Source organism: Arvicanthis niloticus, chromosome 1 (genome assembly GCF_011762505.2).
Source record: "Arvicanthis niloticus isolate mArvNil1 chromosome 1, mArvNil1.pat.X, whole genome shotgun sequence".
Lineage (NCBI taxonomy): Eukaryota > Metazoa > Chordata > Mammalia > Rodentia > Muridae > Arvicanthis > Arvicanthis niloticus.
Window position 1 is genome coordinate 33,069,798 of NC_047658.1, and position 14,691 is coordinate 33,084,488.

At 51.0% G+C, this 14,691-nt stretch overlaps 8 non-coding genes across 8 annotated transcripts; all 8 read right to left on the reverse strand.

Moving 5' to 3' along the window:
• Window positions 1–1,086: 1,086 nt before the first annotated feature.
• On the reverse strand, window positions 1,087–1,180 carry LOC117700922 (small nucleolar RNA SNORD116). Its single transcript, XR_004605591.1, has one exon. It is a non-coding gene; the product is annotated as a small nucleolar RNA SNORD116 (small nucleolar RNA).
• Window positions 1,181–2,999: 1,819 nt separating this feature from the next.
• LOC117700929 (small nucleolar RNA SNORD116) lies at window positions 3,000–3,093 on the reverse strand. The gene has a single exon (XR_004605592.1). It is a non-coding gene; the product is annotated as a small nucleolar RNA SNORD116 (small nucleolar RNA).
• Window positions 3,094–4,913: 1,820 nt separating this feature from the next.
• LOC117700937 (small nucleolar RNA SNORD116) lies at window positions 4,914–5,007 on the reverse strand. Its single transcript, XR_004605598.1, has one exon. It is a non-coding gene; the product is annotated as a small nucleolar RNA SNORD116 (small nucleolar RNA).
• A 1,822-nt stretch (window positions 5,008–6,829) lies between these two features.
• LOC117700943 (small nucleolar RNA SNORD116) lies at window positions 6,830–6,923 on the reverse strand. Its single transcript, XR_004605600.1, has one exon. It is a non-coding gene; the product is annotated as a small nucleolar RNA SNORD116 (small nucleolar RNA).
• Window positions 6,924–8,737: 1,814 nt separating this feature from the next.
• LOC117700947 (small nucleolar RNA SNORD116) lies at window positions 8,738–8,831 on the reverse strand. Its single transcript, XR_004605602.1, has one exon. It is a non-coding gene; the product is annotated as a small nucleolar RNA SNORD116 (small nucleolar RNA).
• A 1,826-nt stretch (window positions 8,832–10,657) lies between these two features.
• Window positions 10,658–10,751, reverse strand: LOC117700950 (small nucleolar RNA SNORD116). The gene has a single exon (XR_004605603.1). It is a non-coding gene; the product is annotated as a small nucleolar RNA SNORD116 (small nucleolar RNA).
• A 1,816-nt stretch (window positions 10,752–12,567) lies between these two features.
• Window positions 12,568–12,661, reverse strand: LOC117700955 (small nucleolar RNA SNORD116). Its single transcript, XR_004605604.1, has one exon. It is a non-coding gene; the product is annotated as a small nucleolar RNA SNORD116 (small nucleolar RNA).
• Window positions 12,662–14,484: 1,823 nt separating this feature from the next.
• Window positions 14,485–14,577, reverse strand: LOC117701186 (small nucleolar RNA SNORD116). The gene has a single exon (XR_004605649.1). It is a non-coding gene; the product is annotated as a small nucleolar RNA SNORD116 (small nucleolar RNA).
• Between the last annotated feature and the right edge of the window lie 114 nt (window positions 14,578–14,691).

Genomic DNA, 14,691 nt, shown 5'->3' on the forward strand with positions numbered 1-14,691 from the left:
CAACCTTGCCAAAAGAATGAGGGTACTTCTCAATCAAATATGGCAGAACAAAAATAAAATGGATAAGAACAATCTCAGGTCCTCTTGCCTAATGCAAAGGAGAATGAGGTGGAACCTCTGGCCAACATCACCAGCAAAACCCTGTGTCTCTAAGTATCTCTGCACACCACTTGAGCATCTTCCACCATGGCTACAAAGTTACATGCTTCCATACTACAGGGTCCTAGCATGAGACAGAATTTGACCTCCTCTGAAGGTTCTGATAACCAGCATAGGAGTAGCAGGCTTACTTTGTCCATAAGCACCACCAGATTTGTTTTGTCTCTCTGTATCGGGATCTCTGTCTCTCAGTCTCTTTCTTCTTCTTCTCTAAATTTCTCTCTGTCTCTACCTTTGTTTCTCTCTCTTTCTCTCTCCTTCTCCCTCTTCCACTATCTCCCTCCTCTCTCTCTCTCTCTCTCTCTCTCTCTCTCTCTCTCTCTCTCTCTCTCTCTCTCTCTCTCTGTCTCTCTCTTCTCTATGTCTGTTTTTCCCCAACTCTATCTCAGACTTTGGCCTTTCCCTTCCCCTATCAAACTCTGTTCTCTTTCCAAGCCACTGGCCCAGGAATCCAGCTTGCTGCATGAGACACAGAGTCTTCTTGGTAACCACCTGATTACATTACTGTCATACAGTCCCTGAGACATGCTAAGGCATCTGGCCACATTGGACCTGCAGCCAGCTTTCCATAGTCACTCTGTGGAGCAACACAGCAGGGTTGTTCATGTCAAAGCATCTGGGTAGCCTGAACACACTTGCATGCATCTACTTCTGCCTCACAGTCTACTCTGCACTTGGGCTGCAGGCCACACCTTGGAGCTGGCAGGACTTTCTACTCAGTCTCTGCCAAGCCATTCCTCAACAGCCACTGAAGATGCCACTAGAGCAAAGGGGGCTGCTTTGTTCTAGGCCATGGTTTCTGTCAGAGTAGGCAAAGCACAGGCCCATCTGTAGAGAGTCTGGCTAGAGCCTGAGGAAGGCAAGGCCAATAGAGTGCTTGGCAAGCCTGTGTCTGACGCCCAGAGGACCTGGGTGACCCAAGGTGCCGGACCTCAGTCCCGATGACAGAAGCGGTAGTGAGTTTTCACTCATTTTGTTCAGATTTTCCAAGGAATGTTTGACTGGGAATCATCATAGATCCAAGCACGATGGAGTGCCATGCACAGAGAGGATCTGGGTAGTCTGGAGTGCTCAGGCTTTGGGGAGAGCAAGGAATTGCAAGATATTGCCCATCCATTACCAGGGAAGAATGGGCCTAAGCCCCAAACCTGGGAGCACCAGGAGGCCCTGAGCCTGCTGCATGTCCCGAATGGACAGGATGCAGGGATGGCAGCTCCTCCCAGCTCCACCAAGACCTGAGCACCTTGAGTCCTCGGGCCATTTCTGAGTTCCTTACCTTTGACCTCTGGCGCTCTCAGGACTTTCAGGAAGACCAAACCAGGTCACTGGAGCTTCATTCAGCCACTGTCAAACCGCATCCTATGTGGTGGGGCCATTTCCCCTCAAGGAAGTCACCCATGGCCCATGCTGGACAATGTATGCGACCCTGGGAAGACAGCAGAGAGCACATGCCGCCATTACACTGGGACCCATGCAAACCAGGATGGATGATGGGCTTGCTGTTTCTTTTGGCATGGTCAGACCACACAGGCGCCCTCAACACTCCTGCTCTTGCCAACCTCTGGGCCCTGCCCTTCCACATCAGGGATGCTTTTCCTCTCAAGCCTTGCCTGGAGACAAAACATGCCCTTTGCTATCAAGTGCTTCCTGGGCACTCCCCTAACTCCATGGCCTTCAGGATGATATCTGAGCTGCTCTAGAGGGACACAGCACATGCCAGGAGCTCCAACACATCAACCTTCTCCACCAGCGCCCAGCACAACCTTGCCAAAAGAATGAGGGTACTTCTCAATCAAATATGGCAGAACAAAAATAAAACGGATAAGAACAATCTCAGGTCCTCTTGCCTAATGCAAAGGAGAATGAGGTGGAAGCCTCTGGCCAACATCACCAGCAAAACCCTGTGTCTCTAAGTATCTCTGCACACCACTTGAGCATCTTCCACCATGGCTACAAAGCTACATGCTTCCATACTACAGGGTCCTAGCATGAGACAGAATTTGACCTCCTCTGAAGGTTCTGATAACCAGCATAGGAGTAGCAGGCTTACTTTGTCCATAAGCACCACCAGATTTGTTTTGTCTCTCTGTATCGGGATCTCTGTCTCTCAGTCTCTTTCTTCTTCTTCTCTAACTTTCTCTCTGTCTCTACCTTTGTTTCTCTCTCTTTCTCTCTCCTTCTCCCTCTTCCACTATCTCCCTCCTCTCTCTCTCTCTCTCTCTCTCTCTCTCTCTCTCTCTCTCTCTCTCTCTCTCTGTCTCTCTCTTCTCTATGTCTGTTTTTTCCCCAACTCTATCTCAGACTTTGGCCTTTCCCTTCCCCTATCAAACTCTGTTCTCTTTCCAAGCCACTGGCCCAGGAATCCAGCTTGCTGCATGAGACACAGAGTCTTCTTGGTAACCACCTGATTACATTACTGTCATACAGTCCCTGAGACATGCTAAGGCATCTGGCCACATTGGACCTGCAGCCAGCTTTCCATAGTCACTCTGTGGAGCAACACAGCAGGGTTGTTCATGTCAAAGCATCTGGGTAGCCTGAACACACTTGCATGCATCTACTTCTGCCTCACAGTCTACTCTGCACTTGGGCTGCAGGCCACACCTTGGAGCTGGCAGGACTTTCTACTCAGTCTCTGCCAAGCCATTCCTCAACAAGCCACTGAAGATGCCACTAGAGCAAAGGGGGCTGCTTTGTTCTAGGCCATGGTTTCTGTCAGAGTAGGCAAAGCACAGGCCCATCTGTAGAGAGTCTGGCTAGAGCCTGAGGAAGGCAAGGCCAATAGAGTGCTTGGCAAGCCTGTGTCTGACGCCCAGAGGACCTGGGTGACCCAAGGTGCCGGACCTCAGTCCCGATGACAGAAGCGGTAGTGAGTTTTCACTCATTTTGTTCAGATTTTCCAAGGAATGTTTGACTGGGAATCATCATAGATCCAAGCACGATGGAGTGCCATGCACAGAGAGGATCTGGGTAGTCTGGAGTGCTCAGGCTTTGGGGAGAGCAAGGAATTGCAAGATATTGCCCATCCATTACCAGGGAAGAATGGGCCTAAGCCCCAAACCTGGGAGCACCAGGAGGCCCTGAGCCTGCTGCATGTCCCGAATGGACAGGATGCAGGGATGGCAGCTCCTCCCAGCTCCACCAAGACCTGAGCACCTTGAGTCCTCGGGCCATTTCTGAGTTCCTTACCTTTGACCTCTGGCGCTCTCAGGACTTTCAGGAAGACCAAACCAGGTCACTGGAGCTTCATTCAGCCACTGTCAAACCGCATCCTATGTGGTGGGGCCATTTCCCCTCAAGGAAGTCACCCATGGCCCATGCTGGACAATGTATGCGACCCTGGGAAGACAGCAGAGAGCACATGCCGCCATTACACTGGGACCCATGCAAACCAGGATGGATGATGGGCTTGCTGTTTCTTTTGGCATGGTCAGACCACACAGGCGCCCTCAACACTCCTGCTCTTGCCAACCTCTGGGCCCTGCCCTTCCACATCAGGGATGCTTTTCCTCTCAAGCCTTGCCTGGAGACAAAACATGCCCTTTGCTATCAAGTGCTTCCTGGGCACTCCCCTAACTCCATGGCCTTCAGGATGATATCTGAGCTGCTCTAGAGGGACACAGCACATGCCAGGAGCTCCAACACATCAACCTTCTCCACCAGCGCCCAGCACAACCTTGCCAAAAGAATGAGGGTACTTCTCAATCAAATATGGCAGAACAAAAATAAAACGGATAAGAACAATCTCAGGTCCTCTTGCCTAATGCAAAGGAGAATGAGGTGGAACCTCTGGCCAACATCACCAGCAAAACCCTGTGTCTCTAAGTATCTCTGCACACCACTTGAGCATCTTCCACCATGGCTACAAAGCTACATGCTTCCATACTACAGGGTCCTAGCATGAGACAGAATTTGACCTCCTCTGAAGGTCCTGATAACCAGCATAGGAGTAGCAGGCTTACTTTGTCCATAAGCACCACCAGATTTGTTTTGTCTCTCTGTATCGGGATCTCTGTCTCTCAGTCTCTTTCTTCTTCTTCTCTAAATTTCTCTCTGTCTCTACCTTTGTTTCTCTCTCTTTCTCTCTCCTTCTCCCTCTTCCACTATCTCCCTCCTCTCTCTCTCTCTCTCTCTCTCTCTCTCTCTCTCTCTCTCTCTCTCTCTCTCTCTCTGTCTCTCTCTTCTCTATGTCTGTTTTTCCCCAACTCTATCTCAGACTTTGGCCTTTCCCTTCCCCTATCAAACTCTGTTCTCTTTCCAAGCCACTGGCCCAGGAATCCAGCTTGCTGCATGAGACACAGAGTCTTCTTGGTAACCACCTGATTACATTACTGTCATACAGTCCCTGAGACATGCTAAGGCATCTGGCCACATTGGACCTGCAGCCAGCTTTCCATAGTCACTCTGTGGAGCAACACAGCAGGGTTGTTCATGTCAAAGCATCTGGGTAGCCTGAACACACTTGCATGCATCTACTTCTGCCTCACAGTCTACTCTGCACTTGGGCTGCAGGCCACACCTTGGAGCTGGCAGGACTTTCTACTCAGTCTCTGCCAAGCCATTCCTCAACAGCCACTGAAGATGCCACTAGAGCAAAGGGGGCTGCTTTGTTCTAGGCCATGGTTTCTGTCAGAGTAGGCAAAGCACAGGCCCATCTGTAGAGAGTCTGGCTAGAGCCTGAGGAAGGCAAGGCCAATAGAGTGCTTGGCAAGCCTGTGTCTGACGCCCAGAGGACCTGGGTGACCCAAGGTGCCGGACCTCAGTCCCGATGACAGAAGCGGTAGTGAGTTTTCACTCATTTTGTTCAGATTTTCCAAGGAATGTTTGACTGGGAATCATCATAGATCCAAGCACGATGGAGTGCCATGCACAGAGAGGATCTGGGTAGTCTGGAGTGCTCAGGCTTTGGGGAGAGCAAGGAATTGCAAGATATTGCCCATCCATTACCAGGGAAGAATGGGCCTAAGCCCCAAACCTGGGAGCACCAGGAGGCCCTGAGCCTGCTGCATGTCCCGAATGGACAGGATGCAGGGATGGCAGCTCCTCCCAGCTCCACCAAGACCTGAGCACCTTGAGTCCTCGGGCCATTTCTGAGTTCCTTACCTTTGACCTCTGGCGCTCTCAGGACTTTCAGGAAGACCAAACCAGGTCACTGGAGCTTCATTCAGCCACTGTCAAACCGCATCCTATGTGGTGGGGCCATTTCCCCTCAAGGAAGTCACCCATGGCCCATGCTGGACAATGTATGCGACCCTGGGAAGACAGCAGAGAGCACATGCCGCCATTACACTGGGACCCATGCAAACCAGGATGGATGATGGGCTTGCTGTTTCTTTTGGCATGGTCAGACCACACAGGCGCCCTCAACACTCCTGCTCTTGCCAACCTCTGGGCCCTGCCCTTCCACATCAGGGATGCTTTTCCTCTCAAGCCTTGCCTGGAGACAAAACATGCCCTTTGCTATCAAGTGCTTCCTGGGCACTCCCCTAACTCCATGGCCTTCAGGATGATATCTGAGCTGCTCTAGAGGGACACAGCACATGCCAGGAGCTCCAACACATCAACCTTCTCCACCAGCGCCCAGCACAACCTTGCCAAAAGAATGAGGGTACTTCTCAATCAAATATGGCAGAACAAAAATAAAACGGATAAGAACAATCTCAGGTCCTCTTGCCTAATGCAAAGGAGAATGAGGTGGAACCTCTGGCCAACATCACCAGCAAAACCCTGTGTCTCTAAGTATCTCTGCACACCACTTGAGCATCTTCCTCCATGGCTACAAAGCTACATGCTTCCATACTACAGGGTCCTAGCATGAGACAGAATTTGACCTCCTCTGAAGGTTCTGATAACCAGCATAGGAGTAGCAGGCTTACTTTGTCCATAAGCACCACCAGATTTGTTTTGTCTCTCTGTATCGGGATCTCTGTCTCTCAGTCTCTTTCTTCTTCTTCTCTAAATTTCTCTCTGTCTCTACCTTTGTTTCTCTCTCTTTCTCTCTCCTTCTCCCTCTTCCACTATCTCCCTCCTCTCTCTCTCTCTCTCTCTCTCTCTCTCTCTCTCTCTCTCTCTCTCTCTCTCTCTCTCTGTCTCTCTCTTCTCTATGTCTGTTTTTCCCCAACTCTATCTCAGACTTTGGCCTTTCCCTTCCCCTATCAAACTCTGTTCTCTTTCCAAGCCACTGGCCCAGGAATCCAGCTTGCTGCATGAGACACAGAGTCTTCTTGGTAACCACCTGATTACATTACTGTCATACAGTCCCTGAGACATGCTAAGGCATCTGGCCACATTGGACCTGCAGCCAGCTTTCCATAGTCACTCTGTGGAGCAACACAGCAGGGTTGTTCATGTCAAAGCATCTGGGTAGCCTGAACACACTTGCATGCATCTACTTCTGCCTCACAGTCTACTCTGCACTTGGGCTGCAGGCCACACCTTGGAGCTGGCAGGACTTTCTACTCAGTCTCTGCCAAGCCATTCCTCAACAGCCACTGAAGATGCCACTAGAGCAAAGGGGGCTGCTTTGTTCTAGGCCATGGTTTCTGTCAGAGTAGGCAAAGCACAGGCCCATCTGTAGAGAGTCTGGCTAGAGCCTGAGGAAGGCAAGGCCAATAGAGTGCTTGGCAAGCCTGTGTCTGACGCCCAGAGGACCTGGGTGACCCAAGGTGCCGGACCTCAGTCCCGATGACAGAAGCGGTAGTGAGTTTTCACTCATTTTGTTCAGATTTTCCAAGGAATGTTTGACTGGGAATCATCATAGATCCAAGCACGATGGAGTGCCATGCACAGAGAGGATCTGGGTAGTCTGGAGTGCTCAGGCTTTGGGGAGAGCAAGGAATTGCAAGATATTGCCCATCCATTACCAGGGAAGAATGGGCCTAAGCCCCAAACCTGGGAGCACCAGGAGGCCCTGAGCCTGCTGCATGTCCCGAATGGACAGGATGCAGGGATGGCAGCTCCTCCCAGCTCCACCAAGACCTGAGCACCTTGAGTCCTCGGGCCATTTCTGAGTTCCTTACCTTTGACCTCTGGCGCTCTCAGGACTTTCAGGAAGACCAAACCAGGTCACTGGAGCTTCATTCAGCCACTGTCAAACCGCATCCTATGTGGTGGGGCCATTTCCCCTCAAGGAAGTCACCCATGGCCCATGCTGGACAATGTATGCGACCCTGGGAAGACAGCAGAGAGCACATGCCGCCATTACACTGGGACCCATGCAAACCAGGATGGATGATGGGCTTGCTGTTTCTTTTGGCATGGTCAGACCACACAGGCGCCCTCAACACTCCTGCTCTTGCCAACCTCTGGGCCCTGCCCTTCCACATCAGGGATGCTTTTCCTCTCAAGCCTTGCCTGGAGACAAAACATGCCCTTTGCTATCAAGTGCTTCCTGGGCACTCCCCTAACTCCATGGCCTTCAGGATGATATCTGAGCTGCTCTAGAGGGACACAGCACATGCCAGGAGCTCCAACACATCAACCTTCTCCACCAGCGCCCAGCACAACCTTGCCAAAAGAATGAGGGTACTTCTCAATCAAATATGGCAGAACAAAAATAAAACGGATAAGAACAATCTCAGGTCCTCTTGCCTAATGCAAAGGAGAATGAGGTGGAAGCCCTGGCCAACATCACCAGCAAAACCCTGTGTCTCTAAGTATCTCTGCACACCACTTGAGCATCTTCCACCATGGCTACAAAGCTACATGCTTCCATACTACAGGGTCCTAGCATGAGACAGAATTTGACCTCCTCTGAAGGTCCTGATAACCAGCATAGGAGTAGCAGGCTTACTTTGTCCATAAGCACCACCAGATTTGTTTTGTCTCTCTGTATCGGGATCTCTGTCTCTCAGTCTCTTTCTTCTTCTTCTCTAACTTTCTCTCTGTCTCTACCTTTGTTTCTCTCTCTTTCTCTCTCCTTCTCCCTCTTCCACTATCTCCCTCCTCTCTCTCTCTCTCTCTCTCTCTCTCTCTCTCTCTCTCTCTCTCTCTCTCTGTCTCTCTCTTCTCTATGTCTGTTTTTCCCCAACTCTATCTCAGACTTTGGCCTTTCCCTTCCCCTATCAAACTCTGTTCTCTTTCCAAGCCACTGGCCCAGGAATCCAGCTTGCTGCATGAGACACAGAGTCTTCTTGGTAACCACCTGATTACATTACTGTCATACAGTCCCTGAGACATGCTAAGGCATCTGGCCACATTGGACCTGCAGCCAGCTTTCCATAGTCACTCTGTGGAGCAACACAGCAGGGTTGTTCATGTCAAAGCATCTGGGTAGCCTGAACACACTTGCATGCATCTACTTCTGCCTCACAGTCTACTCTGCACTTGGGCTGCAGGCCACACCTTGGAGCTGGCAGGACTTTCTACTCAGTCTCTGCCAAGCCATTCCTCAACAGCCACTGAAGATGCCACTAGAGCAAAGGGGGCTGCTTTGTTCTAGGCCATGGTTTCTGTCAGAGTAGGCAAAGCACAGGCCCATCTGTAGAGAGTCTGGCTAGAGCCTGAGGAAGGCAAGGCCAATAGAGTGCTTGGCAAGCCTGTGTCTGACGCCCAGAGGACCTGGGTGACCCAAGGTGCCGGACCTCAGTCCCGATGACAGAAGCGGTAGTGAGTTTTCACTCATTTTGTTCAGATTTTCCAAGGAATGTTTGACTGGGAATCATCATAGATCCAAGCACGATGGAGTGCCATGCACAGAGAGGATCTGGGTAGTCTGGAGTGCTCAGGCTTTGGGGAGAGCAAGGAATTGCAAGATATTGCCCATCCATTACCAGGGAAGAATGGGCCTAAGCCCCAAACCTGGGAGCACCAGGAGGCCCTGAGCCTGCTGCATGTCCCGAATGGACAGGATGCAGGGATGGCAGCTCCTCCCAGCTCCACCAAGACCTGAGCACCTTGAGTCCTCGGGCCATTTCTGAGTTCCTTACCTTTGACCTCTGGCACTCTCAGGACTTTCAGGAAGACCAAACCAGGTCACTGGAGCTTCATTCAGCCACTGTCAAACCGCATCCTATGTGGTGGGGCCATTTCCCCTCAAGGAAGTCACCCATGGCCCATGCTGGACGATGTATGCGACCCTGGGAAGACAGCAGAGAGCACATGCCGCCATTACACTGGGACCCATGCAAACCAGGATGGATGATGGGCTTGCTGTTTCTTTTGGCATGGTCAGACCACACAGGCGCCCTCAACACTCCTGCTCTTGCCAACCTCTGGGCCCTGCCCTTCCACATCAGGGATGCTTTTCCTCTCAAGCCTTGCCTGGAGACAAAACATGCCCTTTGCTATCAAGTGCTTCCTGGGCACTCCCCTAACTCCATGGCCTTCAGGATGATATCTGAGCTGCTCTAGAGGGACACAGCACATGCCAGGAGCTCCAACACATCAACCTTCTCCACCAGCGCCCAGCACAACCTTGCCAAAAGAATGAGGGTACTTCTCAATCAAATATGGCAGAACAAAAATAAAACGGATAAGAACAATCTCAGGTCCTCTTGCCTAATGCAAAGGAGAATGAGGTGGAAGCTCTGGCCAACATCACCAGCAAAACCCTGTGTCTCTAAGTATCTCTGCACACCACTTGAGCATCTTCCACCATGGCTACAAAGCTACATGCTTCCATACTACAGGGTCCTAGCATGAGACAGAATTTGACCTCCTCTGAAGGTTCTGATAACCAGCATAGGAGTAGCAGGCTTACTTTGTCCATAAGCACCACCAGATTTGTTTTGTCTCTCTGTATCGGGATCTCTGTCTCTCAGTCTCTTTCTTCTTCTTCTCTAAATTTCTCTCTGTCTCTACCTTTGTTTCTCTCTCTTTCTCTCTCCTTCTCCCTCTTCCACTATCTCCCTCCTCTCTCTCTCTCTCTCTCTCTCTCTCTCTCTCTCTCTCTCTCTCTCTCTCTCTCTCTCTCTCTGTCTCTCTCTTCTCTATGTCTGTTTTTCCCCAACTCTATCTCAGACTTTGGCCTTTCCCTTCCCCTATCAAACTCTGTTCTCTTTCCAAGCCACTGGCCCAGGAATCCAGCTTGCTGCATGAGACACAGAGTCTTCTTGGTAACCACCTGATTACATTACTGTCATACAGTCCCTGAGACATGCTAAGGCATCTGGCCACATTGGACCTGCAGCCAGCTTTCCATAGTCACTCTGTGGAGCAACACAGCAGGGTTGTTCATGTCAAAGCATCTGGGTAGCCTGAACACACTTGCATGCATCTACTTCTGCCTCACAGTCTACTCTGCACTTGGGCTGCAGGCCACACCTTGGAGCTGGCAGGACTTTCTACTCAGTCTCTGCCAAGCCATTCCTCAACAGCCACTGAAGATGCCACTAGAGCAAAGGGGGCTGCTTTGTTCTAGGCCATGGTTTCTGTCAGAGTAGGCAAAGCACAGGCCCATCTGTAGAGAGTCTGGCTAGAGCCTGAGGAAGGCAAGGCCAATAGAGTGCTTGGCAAGCCTGTGTCTGACGCCCAGAGGACCTGGGTGACCCAAGGTGCCGGACCTCAGTCCCGATGACAGAAGCGGTAGTGAGTTTTCACTCATTTTGTTCAGATTTTCCAAGGAATGTTTGACTGGGAATCATCATAGATCCAAGCACGATGGAGTGCCATGCACAGAGAGGATCTGGGTAGTCTGGAGTGCTCAGGCTTTGGGGAGAGCAAGGAATTGCAAGATATTGCCCATCCATTACCAGGGAAGAATGGGCCTAAGCCCCAAACCTGGGAGCACCAGGAGGCCCTGAGCCTGCTGCATGTCCCGAATGGACAGGATGCAGGGATGGCAGCTCCTCCCAGCTCCACCAAGACCTGAGCACCTTGAGTCCTCGGGCCATTTCTGAGTTCCTTACCTTTGACCTCTGGCACTCTCAGGACTTTCAGGAAGACCAAACCAGGTCACTGGAGCTTCATTCAGCCACTGTCAAACCGCATCCTATGTGGTGGGGCCATTTCCCCTCAAGGAAGTCACCCATGGCCCATGCTGGACAATGTATGCGACCCTGGGAAGACAGCAGAGAGCACATGCCGCCATTACACTGGGACCCATGCAAACCAGGATGGATGATGGGCTTGCTGTTTCTTTTGGCATGGTCAGACCACACAGGCGCCCTCAACACTCCTGCTCTTGCCAACCTCTGGGCCCTGCCCTTCCACATCAGGGATGCTTTTCCTCTCAAGCCTTGCCTGGAGACAAAACATGCCCTTTGCTATCAAGTGCTTCCTGGGCACTCCCCTAACTCCATGGCCTTCAGGATGATATCTGAGCTGCTCTAGAGGGACACAGCACATGCCAGGAGCTCCAACACATCAACCTTCTCCACCAGCGCCCAGCACAACCTTGCCAAAAGAATGAGGGTACTTCTCAATCAAATATGGCAGAACAAAAATAAAACGGATAAGAACAATCTCAGGTCCTCTTGCCTAATGCAAAGGAGAATGAGGTGGAAGCTCTGGCCAACATCACCAGCAAAACCCTGTGTCTCTAATTATCTCTGCACACCACTTGAGCATCTTCCACCATGGCTACAAAGCTACATGCTTCCATACTACAGGGTCCTAGCATGAGACAGAATTTGACCTCCTCTGAAGGTTCTGATAACCAGCATAGGAGTAGCAGGCTTACTTTGTCCATAAGCACCACCAGATTTGTTTTGTCTCTCTGTATCGGGATCTCTGTCTCTCAGTCTCTTTCTTCTTCTTCTCTAACTTTCTCTCTGTCTCTACCTTTGTTTCTCTCTCTTTCTCTCTCCTTCTCCCTCTTCCACTATCTCCCTCCTCTCTCTCTCTCTCTCTCTCTCTCTCTCTCTCTCTCTCTCTCTCTCTCTCTCTGTCTCTCTCTTCTCTATGTCTGTTTTTCCCCAACTCTATCTCAGACTTTGGCCTTTCCCTTCCCCTATCAAACTCTGTTCTCTTTCCAAGCCACTGGCCCAGGAATCCAGCTTGCTGCATGAGACACAGAGTCTTCTTGGTAACCACCTGATTACATTACTGTCATACAGTCCCTGAGACATGCTAAGGCATCTGGCCACATTGGACCTGCAGCCAGCTTTCCATAGTCACTCTGTGGAGCAACACAGCAGGGTTGTTCATGTCAAAGCATCTGGGTAGCCTGAACACACTTGCATGCATCTACTTCTGCCTCACAGTCTACTCTGCACTTGGGCTGCAGGCCACACCTTGGAGCTGGCAGGACTTTCTACTCAGTCTCTGCCAAGCCATTCCTCAACAGCCACTGAAGATGCCACTAGAGCAAAGGGGGCTGCTTTGTTCTAGGCCATGGTTTCTGTCAGAGTAGGCAAAGCACAGGCCCATCTGTAGAGAGTCTGGCTAGAGCCTGAGGAAGGCAAGGCCAATAGAGTGCTTGGCAAGCCTGTGTCTGACGCCCAGAGGACCTGGGTGACCCAAGGTGCCGGACCTCAGTCCCGATGACAGAAGCGGTAGTGAGTTTTCACTCATTTTGTTCAGATTTTCCAAGGAATGTTTGACTGGGAATCATCATAGATCCAAGCACGATGGAGTGCCATGCACAGAGAGGATCTGGGTAGTCTGGAGTGCTCAGGCTTTGGGGAGAGCAAGGAATTGCAAGATATTGCCCATCCATTACCAGGGAAGAATGGGCCTAAGCCCCAAACCTGGGAGCACCAGGAGGCCCTGAGCCTGCTGCATGTCCCGAATGGACAGGATGCAGGGATGGCAGCTCCTCCCAGCTCCACCAAGACCTGAGCACCTTGAGTCCTCGGGCCATTTCTGAGTTCCTTACCTTTGACCTCTGGCACTCTCAGGACTTTCAGGAAGACCAAACCAGGTCACTGGAGCTTCATTCAGCCACTGTCAAACCGCATCCTATGTGGTGGGGCCATTTCCCCTCAAGGAAGTCACCCATGGCCCATGCTGGACAATGTATGCGACCCTGGGAAGACAGCAGAGAGCACATGCCGCCATTACACTGGGACCCATGCAAACCAGGATGGATGATGGGCTTGCTGTTTCTTTTGGCATGGTCAGACCACACAGGCGCCCTCAACACTCCTGCTCTTGCCAACCTCTGGGCCCTGCCCTTCCACATCAGGGATGCTTTTCCTCTCAAGCCTTGCCTGGAGACAAAACATGCCCTTTGCTATCAAGTGCTTCCTGGGCACTCCCCTAACTCCATGGCCTTCAGGATGATATCTGAGCTGCTCTAGAGGGACACAGCACATGCCAGGAGCTCCAACACATCAACCTTCTCCACCAGCGCCCAGCACAACCTTGCCAAAAGAATGAGGGTACTTCTCAATCAAATATGGCAGAACAAAAATAAAACGGATAAGAACAATCTCAGGTCCTCTTGCCTAATGCAAAGGAGAATGAGGTGGAAGCCTCTGGCCAACATCACCAGCAAAACCCTGTGTCTCTAAGTATCTCTGCACACCACTTGAGCATCTTCCACCATGGCTACAAAGCTACATGCTTCCATACTACAGGGTCCTAGCATGAGACAGAATTTGACCTCCTCTGAAGGTTCTGATAACCAGCATAGGAGTAGCAGGCTTACTTTGTCCATAAGCACCACCAGATTTGTTTTGTCTCTCTGTATCGGGATCTCTGTCTCTCAGTCTCTTTCTTCTTCTTCTCTAACTTTCTCTCTGTCTCTACCTTTGTTTCTCTCTCTTTCTCTCTCCTTCTCTCTCTTCCACTATCTCCCTCCTCTCTCTCTCTCTCTCTCTCTCTCTCTCTCTCTCTCTCTCTCTCTCTCTCTCTCTCTCTGTCTCTCTCTTCTCTATGTCTGTTTTTCCCCAACTCTATCTCAGACTTTGGCCTTTCCCTTCCCCTATCAAACTCTGTTCTCTTTCCAAGCCACTGGCCCAGGAATCCAGCTTGCTGCATGAGACACAGAGTCTTCTTGGTAACCACCTGATTACATTACTGTCATACAGTCCCTGAGACATGCTAAGGCATCTGGCCACATTGGACCTGCAGCCAGCTTTCCATAGTCACTCTGTGGAGCAACACAGCAGGGTTGTTCATGTCAAAGCATCTGGGTAGCCTGAACACACTTGCATGCATCTACTTCTGCCTCACAGTCTACTCTGCACTTGGGCTGCAGGCCACACCTTGGAGCTGGCAGGACTTTCTACTCAGTCTCTGCCAAGCCATTCCTCAACAGCCACTGAAGATGCCACTAGAGCAAAGGGGGCTGCTTTGTTCTAGGCCATGGTTTCTGTCAGAGTAGGCAAAGCACAGGCCCATCTGTAGAGAGTCTGGCTAGAGCCTGAGGAAGGCAAGGCCAATAGAGTGCTTGGCAAGCCTGTGTCTGACGCCCAGAGGACCTGGGTGACCCAAGGTGCCGGACCTCAGTCCCGATGACAGAAGCGGTAGTGAGTTTTCACTCATTTGTTCAGATTTTCCAAGGAATGTTTGACTGGGAATCATCATAGATCCAAGCACGATGGAGTGCCATGCACAGAGAGGATCTGGGTAGTCTGGAGTGCTCAGGCTTTGGGGAGAGCAAGGAATTGCAAGATATTGCCCATCCATTACCAGGGAAGAATGGGC